This window comes from Cryptomeria japonica, chromosome 9 (genome assembly GCF_030272615.1).
Source record: "Cryptomeria japonica chromosome 9, Sugi_1.0, whole genome shotgun sequence".
In the NCBI taxonomy this organism is placed as follows: domain Eukaryota; kingdom Viridiplantae; phylum Streptophyta; class Pinopsida; order Cupressales; family Cupressaceae; genus Cryptomeria; species Cryptomeria japonica.
Window position 1 is genome coordinate 580,882,730 of NC_081413.1, and position 9,098 is coordinate 580,891,827.

Genomic DNA, 9,098 nt, shown 5'->3' on the forward strand with positions numbered 1-9,098 from the left:
ACACATACATAGTTACCAACTAGCAATAGTCCAAGTATGTGTGACACAACTACTTACATCTTTCCAATGCTTGATTCACTAACATCTACCCTTTTAGGGCATCCCAATTGGAAAAAAAGAATGTCAATGTATTCTATCTTATACCATGGGTTCCATCCCTTTTCCCCATTTCTCTACACCATCTATGGTAGTGGGAAAGAATTACTTAGTAAGGTGTAAGTGTAACAACATAGATCACATAAGATCATTAATAATATTCTCACATCCCACTAAACCATTCAAGTTCATAGATCCTGACATATATCTCCTCCATGCTATTGGTGAAATTTGTTCCAACTTGGTATGTAATATCCTTTAACATCTATCACCTACATGGTAATGGTTTAAGTTAACTAAACCGTATCATACCATGGGTAGCTCCTGGCATCTATCACTGCCATGCTATTCATGATAGCTATTTAAACTCTAATAAATGATAGCTAGCCCCTAGTATAGGTCACTTGGCTAGACTACTCCTAAATCATATCATGGATAGATCCTAACATCCTTCATATTTATGCTATTGGTGAAAGCCAACCAATCTATATGATATGATATATAACAGTTGGCATCTATCACCTACATAGTACTAGTGATAGCTAGCTATCCACTCCTACATCAGACTTAATTTGGACACATGGGGTTATCTTACAACCAAATAGATATAATCTATATATTATAAGGTTTCACATACACTAAGTAGGTTGACTTGGTTGCATACCACAATAAGTGATCCATAAACCTACTCACAAAGTCATATGTATTGGGGTCAATTGCCAACATAAATATAATAAATTAAATCCACATGAGTTGCCCTCTATTCAAGCTCGTAGACATAAACAAATACCAACTTATAAAGTAACCAAGTCCATTCACTTTTGAAAATTATTATTTGAAAACAAAATATTCAAAAACATGTTAGTCATCAAACAAACGAAACCCATAATTATAATATTAAACAGTATTTAATTTATGAATAGTATCATTTTGAATAGAACCAATCATATAATATATCATGCATTTCTCCACTAGATAGATAAGAGAAAAATACCCAATTGTATTTGGTAACACTTATAGTTAATTGCCTATAAATGATGTAGGTGGGCATAAGGAACTCCATCCTAAACTCAACACCAATTCAAATACTCATTTAGAGAAAGAAAACCATCCATATATATAATAAGATTTGTTCACGTCGTCATATCCTACTACCTTATCTTGGAATCATCATTAAATACATATTAACAAGTTTCCCTAACTCATTCAAAGCCATGCCAAAACTAAGTTCAATATGGCCTTGTCTTAAGAAGAATAGACCTTACAAGGCCTTGAGGATAACCTATACCCTCTTATAATTTCCGATACTAAAAGACACAAGGCCATAATGTTCAACACATAACTTTGATTATTTTACTTTAAATAAGATTAGAAGTATCCTCACACATTCACATTAGGATTTACCTTGATTATAGTGAATCTAAAAGTTCATCCAAGATTAGAGTAAATTTTTGAGAGACAAATTCTAAAAACCTGAGAGTAGATAAGCTTGATGATGATATATTTTCTTTCGTTGGATGAAACCTATATAGTGAAGACATATTAAATAGAAGGGTGATTTCATCACCATCTAGTGCAGATTTTAGCCTCAAGAAAAGTATATTGAAGAGGAAGATTACTCTAGTTTAAGAATAAACCAAACCCTAGAGCTATCCCATAAACCCTTCCCTACAAACTTGGATCATAGGGTATCCTTCTCCCAAGGATTACCTACATGCCCACTCCCAAACAAGATCAAAGTCCCATGTAGTTCTCCTTATAATAATCTTTCAAGGAACATACTCATAGGTTTCATAACCACTCAAGTACCAATACTCAGGGAGTGAAATAGTATGGATATTATAGTAGGAAAAACATATGAGGTTTTATTTAGATTTTTTTAATGCCTATGTAGAAGGGGTTGGTAGTATGGTCCATACAACATATGGTTTCGTATGATGGTAAGAATTTCCATACAAAAAAGTCAACACCTTAAAAAAAATCATTTTTTTTTCAACAACTTGAAATTTTGCGATTTGACAAATGATTTTAGGGTTCTTGGGCCTCCTGAGCATGGTGGTGACCTCCATTTTTCTCCAAAGTGCCCAAATTTTTTAGCTACCCCCAAATTTTACCTTGATTTTCATGCCCTCAACGAAATTGACCCAAAATTTCAACTGCTCATAGTTTGACAAAATGATAGCCAATCTTAGGGTTTTGGGACGTAATGAACATGATGACAACCTTTGTTTGAGCCCATAACAAATCTTCTCTGATACCATGTATAAGTTGATGACACAACCACATGAGCCAAGAATCATCTACAAGCAAAATAGTTGTCACACAAAAGAGATCAAGCAAAGATAATATGCTCTATGACAACCTGAGAATTATGTGATTGCACATAAGAATGATTGGAGATACAAAGAATGAATGACTTGCTTTATAGAAAGCAAAAGATTCCCTAATACTTCAATTATGAGAACTAAGGAAAAAGCAAAAGGGGTTGAATTAAGATTAATTACAACTTGAACTAAAGCTAGGAAAGCAAACTCCAGATGAAAAAAGCACCTAAGTTTAGCTTAAGCAAAAAAATAATTAAAGGATCTAATTAATAAATAATTAGACAATTATCCTAATTACTCCAACAAACCCAAAGTCAAATAAAGTCTCACCCGCCTTAGCAAATTAGTCCAAAGTTGCCTTAATAATAAATTAGAGGTACATTTCTCTATATTTGACACCCACCAACATATAGAGAATGATAGCTTTAAGGATGTGGGAACCTACAACTTTGAGCACTAACACCCCCAATAAAATATTATCATGACATTGTATACTTAGTGCATTTACTTTTTACACTTAACACATGCATAATTGTGGACTTGATCTTAGTGGGTGGAAATGCTTCAAGAGGCCAAAATGTTAAAATAGAATGGAAAAAAATATGGACACCACCTCAAACTACACACTAAATCATGTGGTTTTAAAAAATGACACCAAATTATTGAAACTACAATGAAGTATAGAATGAAAACACACTAAGGAGACCACTGCAAAGTACATAATAAATCATGCACTTTCAAACATTGGAGCTTCAAAGAGATCTTGTATGAGCCCAAATAGAGCCTCAAATGTCCCAAAATAATAATGAGCCAGTAACACCTTTGATAAACTACAATTTCTAAAAAATATGAACACTAAAATCAAGAACTATTTGTACTTTTATAGAACTTTTGAAAAATTATCCCAAATAAAAAATGCTCCAAAAAAAGAGCCAAATTGACTAAGAACAAAGCTTGTAAACATAGAGTACAAAAATGAAAATGCTAATGGAAAGGGGGTCAAGAGTAGAGGGAGTGGTAACATCATAGCAATATAATGTTGATGTTCGTAGATGAAAGATGATAAAATATACCGTATGGATGAAATATTCCCCTTTAAGCATAAAACCATCATTACTTTTTTGAAACTCACCTTCATACAATCAAAACCATTATCAACTAGATATGAAATTAATTTTGTGTTAAATTGTAGCTTGGAGCTTGAATGAAAGAATATTTATATGGGATGTTGTGGATGAAGGCATATTGAGGTAGTGTCACTGGTGGTTTGGTAATGGCTACTAGTGGGATTCGAAGGAGATGTCATATATCTATGGATAACTACTAGTGGTGGAGTCTTTAGGCATTTTTTGCAAAAGGGTTGCTATTATGGATAATCTCACCTTAGTTAATGGGTGTGCTACATAGCTTGTACCTCTATATAGATTTGACTAGTCCACATACAAATTATGCATGTACTCTCATATATATATATATATATATATATATATACACAATGTTTGAATGAAATATAAAAACCAAAATCATAGATATAATTTTCTACCTCCCCTTATAAAATTATGCTAGCTTATGTAAAATGACAATTGCTAAGAATTCTCTTGCACAATATTGATGCTAATGGATTTTATAAAATTTTCTTTAGTAGTATAGATGTGTAGTGTCCACCCTTGATTTGACCTATTTTGACCAGAGTTGTCTGCTATTTCACGTTTGATAGACTTATCTAGACCATATTTGATGATTTGGATGATGATTACTCATGTATTTCAGTTACTTACTATTGATGTTAGACACTATTTGACATGTTATTTTGATGATCTATATGGATGTTGATACTATCATTATTGATCATGTGATTTGATAGATATATGTATGTGATGATTTCATATGCTTACTATGTGATGGATCATTGATAGATTGTGTTGATCATGACTTTGATGTTGATTATGATTACACTAACCCTATTTCATGATTACATTTGATGAGATGTTTATGAGATGTGTTTGATTGTTTGATTGTCTTCATGATAGAGGCAATTCCACATCACTCATTGCGAGTGGGATGTGTCGTTGTGATTCTCTCTGACTTGCTTGTTCTATATATGTATATTTATATGTATATGTTGTATCGTTGTTTTGTGGTTGCAGGATCTTGCAGGTACCAGACATCGACTCCAGTTGGATTCACAGGTCTAAGCATGTCTTTAATTCCAATGGCTTATGTGGTTCGGAGATGACATGAGTTCCCTACACATAATCTAGGTCTAAGGTGTTCACCGTGTGTCATAAGTGTCTTGGTGTAATTCACCATGTCAGTTAGTGAGTTGGATCTTTTCAGTATTGTGAGTATGTTTAGAGATGGTTGATTTATTTGGTTATGTTTAGATTTATTATGTGATCCTTGATGTGTGATTTTATAATTAATAATGCTCATTTTAATGTATTTAATTTATTGGCCTTGAATATTTAATTATTTGATATTTTATGTTTAATTATTTTGTGTGATTTTAATATTTATTTGATATTTATTGTTTAATCTTTATTGGTATTTAATTATTTATTTATTTCCTATGGTTTAATAGTTCATTTGATATTTAATATTTATTTGGCTTTTTTATTTTATTTATGACCTTTTGGTTTTAATTCCCCTATTTGATTGATTTATTTATTTATGACTAATGTTTTATTCATATAGTTGACTTTATCTATTAGTGGGAGTGTATGAAGATATTTAAATAAAATAATAATATCTTCTCACTTAGTTGTATGAGAAGATTTTATGTTTCTTCTACCTACCCTCCATTCTCATTGGTTGAATTTGAAATGGAAAATATAAAAGTAACCTAACATGAGGTTGGTAGAAAATATTATTGTAATAGGGAATTTGAGCGAAAGATTCATAATCTATATTAACTAACCACAAAAACTAACAGGCTATGAAAGAAACCCCAATACATGCAATAGAAGAAGGAAAAGCAAGATTTCAACTTAAACATGCAAACCATATGAAGAAAACTCCTTCCTTGACCTCCATTGTTCTCCTTTCTCCTCCAAATAGCGGATTTGTGTGGATCTCACCTACAAGTGCAAAAGCATGGAGGAAGATTGATTTTGATAGCGTGAGGATGCTAGAAGTGTGGTTGATTCTGATGAGAAAAAACATCCAATTTATAGAGAAAATTGGATAGAGGACAAAAATTAGAATGAAATTGATATTAGATGCAATTGGATTAAAAAATGAGAAAATTCAGATTTAGAAAGAAATGACATGACACACTTTCCCATGCAAGAGGATAAGACTAGATATCAAATCCAATGTTAGGATAAGTTGTCAAGTCTAGACTTACGATGAATAAGGAAACATGCCTCCAAAATGAAGCACAAAAAATAGGAGCCACTTGAGAGAGATAATGAGTTGGAAATTAATTTAGAAAATTAGGTGGAAAATAGGAATTAGGAAATTAGGAAATTAAGTGGAAATGATGAATTAGAAATTATTAAATTAAAAAGTGATGAAATTTAAAAATTAGGTGAAATTAATTAATAAATATCCATTCATTAATTAATTCACAAAAGAGGAGGAATTAATTAGCCAATCAAATAAATATTTAATTGTGAGACAAGGACTTAGGATAAATAAATAAATTATTTAACCTAGAGGGGAAAATGACAAATAGGATTAAATGATTAAATTAGAAAAACCTAGGAGATGAATTAGAAATGCAAGGACGATAATTAGGTCATGACAAAAGATAATTGATATAGGGTCAATTTGATCAATAATTTAATGATGAAAATTAGATAATTGATAAAGTGTCAATATTGATTGATAAAGATCAATGATAAAATTGATAGACGCCAATTGATGAGGACCAATGACTAATCGATCCAAATTGACGAGAAATGATTGATTGATTGGTTATCTTTATAGTATAGTTTTGGAGAAATATTTATGTGCATAAGATTTTATTATAAGGTTGAACTATAGGGCTTGGAAAAAATACTTTATTTCCATTGGCTGGGTGTGATTGTCGTGAATGCACAACTCTATGGAATTCCTTTATTTGAATCTTAGTTCTTTTTGGATTATTAGTGTATTTGGCTTGAAGGATTGTTGAAGAATTTGGTTGTGCTTAGCAATTTTGGATTTATTTGGGAGATTGGATTTTTCCTGTGAGTTTTCTGCATGGGTATTGTCGTGAAGGAAGTTCGCAGAGTTATACTTATTTTCTCTTGTCTTTAATGGAACCTTTAAGGTATGTTCGTGGTTCTTGAGTATGATTTTATATGGAGAAAGTGATCTAGTCTTGCTTTGAGTTCTCTGTATGAGTTTTTTATGTATTTTGGAAGGGAAGCCCCTTTTGGTTCGAATTGCAATTTCTCCTTCATATGTTTATGGATTTGAGATTCGTTTGTTGCTTTCTTTTCATCTTGATTGGGTGTCACTTATTTAGTTGATTTCGTGACTTGGAAAAATTCCCTTGATTTTTAATTTAAACTCGTAATTTTACTGTTTATTTGTGTTTTTTGTTGTCTGAGTCATATGCGCTAAACAAATTGTTAAATGCGCCATTCTAGTGATTGTATGCATTATTCTGTTGTTCGTATGCATAGAAGTTCTAGTCATAAACACTGAAACATTAATCATATGCACTGAGTAATTGGTCATATGCGCTATAATAAGTATCATATGCACTATTATGTGGATTTTCAGTAGTTTACTTAGTTTGAGTTTTCTGAGTTTGAATTTTGCACCAGAGGCTTTTTCAAATGTTTATTGATGATTTTCCAGATGGTACATTTGATCGATTGATGAATCTTTTATGGTTTCGCTTCTATATGGTCTTTATGATGGATTTATGCCTCTATCATGTTGAGAAGTCGTGGTAGAGAGAGTTATATATATTGTGCTCAGTCCAACAAGTTGATGTGCCTTGCTGTTGTTATTCATTTCATTTGATGAGCAATTTTGGTTATCTTAATGATGCATTTTTATGCTATGAGGCTCTTGATGTTTATTTGGATTTATGACCTTTGGATGGCCATGTACATGTATGGTTGTATGATGATTATGAATTTAGATTTGATTGTTATTATGAGCCTCTTGTTGCATTTATTGTTTGGGACATGTTAGGGGGAGTGGGATTTCATGTGATGACCAAGGTCACGAGAGATAGGCTTGCATGAGGTTCCTTGTAAAGATGCATGAAGTCTAGACCGACAGGGGACATTGGGATTTTAGCATTGGGAGTTTACCATGATTCATAAATAAGTGATAATCTAATAATTGATGTGCAATCATGCACCTTCGTGATTTTGTGACAACATGGTGGCACATGGAGGAACAAAAGCTTCATTTGGAGGTAGCAATGATATCTTGGGAGTTATTCTTGGAACGGTTTCGTGCTAGATTTATTTAAGATCATTGGAGGCAAAGGAAGGCTAATAAGTTCCATGATTTGAGACAATAGAGGATTCTTCGAGCTTAGACAGTATGTTGGGATTGCAAATGATGAGCCGATGTTGATTCAATACTTTGTGAGAGGTCTCGGTGATCATATCAGTGGAGAGGTTCAGATGCACGAACCTAAGACCTTGGAGGCAACCATGGAGAAGGAGAGGATAGCTGAGGAGAATCTTTCTCTAGCATTAGGAGGTGCAAAAGACTAGGACCGATAGTTAGTGCACCTGTTATAGGTTCTATTGTGAGAGGATCTCAACAATAGTCTTTAGGTTATTCTAGGAGCCATCCTTCTTCTTTTCGCAATGGTCAACGGTTTAAGAAGTATTCTCAGGGACATAACTTTGCATGGGATGCCAGATTTTAGAGTGACATGAGTCGTAGTCATTAGCATGACAGGAGACCTACTCCTTCTCAGCCAACACAAAGTTTGCAACCAATTTCTACTAGAGGTAGTGTTCAACAGTTGAGTACAACATCGGGTAGTAGAGTGTTTGGCAGGAAGGATTGTTTTGCATGTGGATAGTTGGGACACATTGCCATTCATTATTCTCAGCGTACTTCTCAGATGTCAGGGCAGAAGAAGTCAACTACTTCCGAGCCTATAGTTGGAGATGCAGGCAGGTCCCATCGGTTATTTATGATAGTTGATAACCGTTAAGCTGAGCATCAGGCCATTATTGTGGATACATCATGTGTGATAGGTGGTATCTCTTGTTCAATTTTATTTGATTTAGGAGCATCAAACTCTTTTATTTATCCTTTTCTAGTAAAGCGATGTGGGCTTGCTTTGACAAAGCAGGATGATAGGTGGCACGAAGAGTTAGCTACAAGGTCCAAAGTGGTGGTGGATTCCCTTATGCTTAGTTGTCCTTTAGTCTTTGGGGATTTCCATACTTCTATAGATGTTCATTATTGTCTTTGGGATCTTATGATGTGGTTCTTGGTGTGGATTGGCTTGGATCTCACCAAGCGCAGATAGCTTGTAGAGGTAAGAGAGTGTTGTGTGTGGATGATAGTGGGAAGAGTGTGGATATTGTAGGTATCCAGAGACCTGTCTCTCTTTGCATGATTTCCGCTATACAAATGAAGAGGTGTGTGCATAAGGGTTTCTAGTTGTTTGCAGTTAGAGTGAAGGATGTGGATGAGGGAGTTAGTTCTAAGGAATTATTGCAGCAACATCCCATTCTTCAGGAGTTCACATATGTGTTTTCTAGT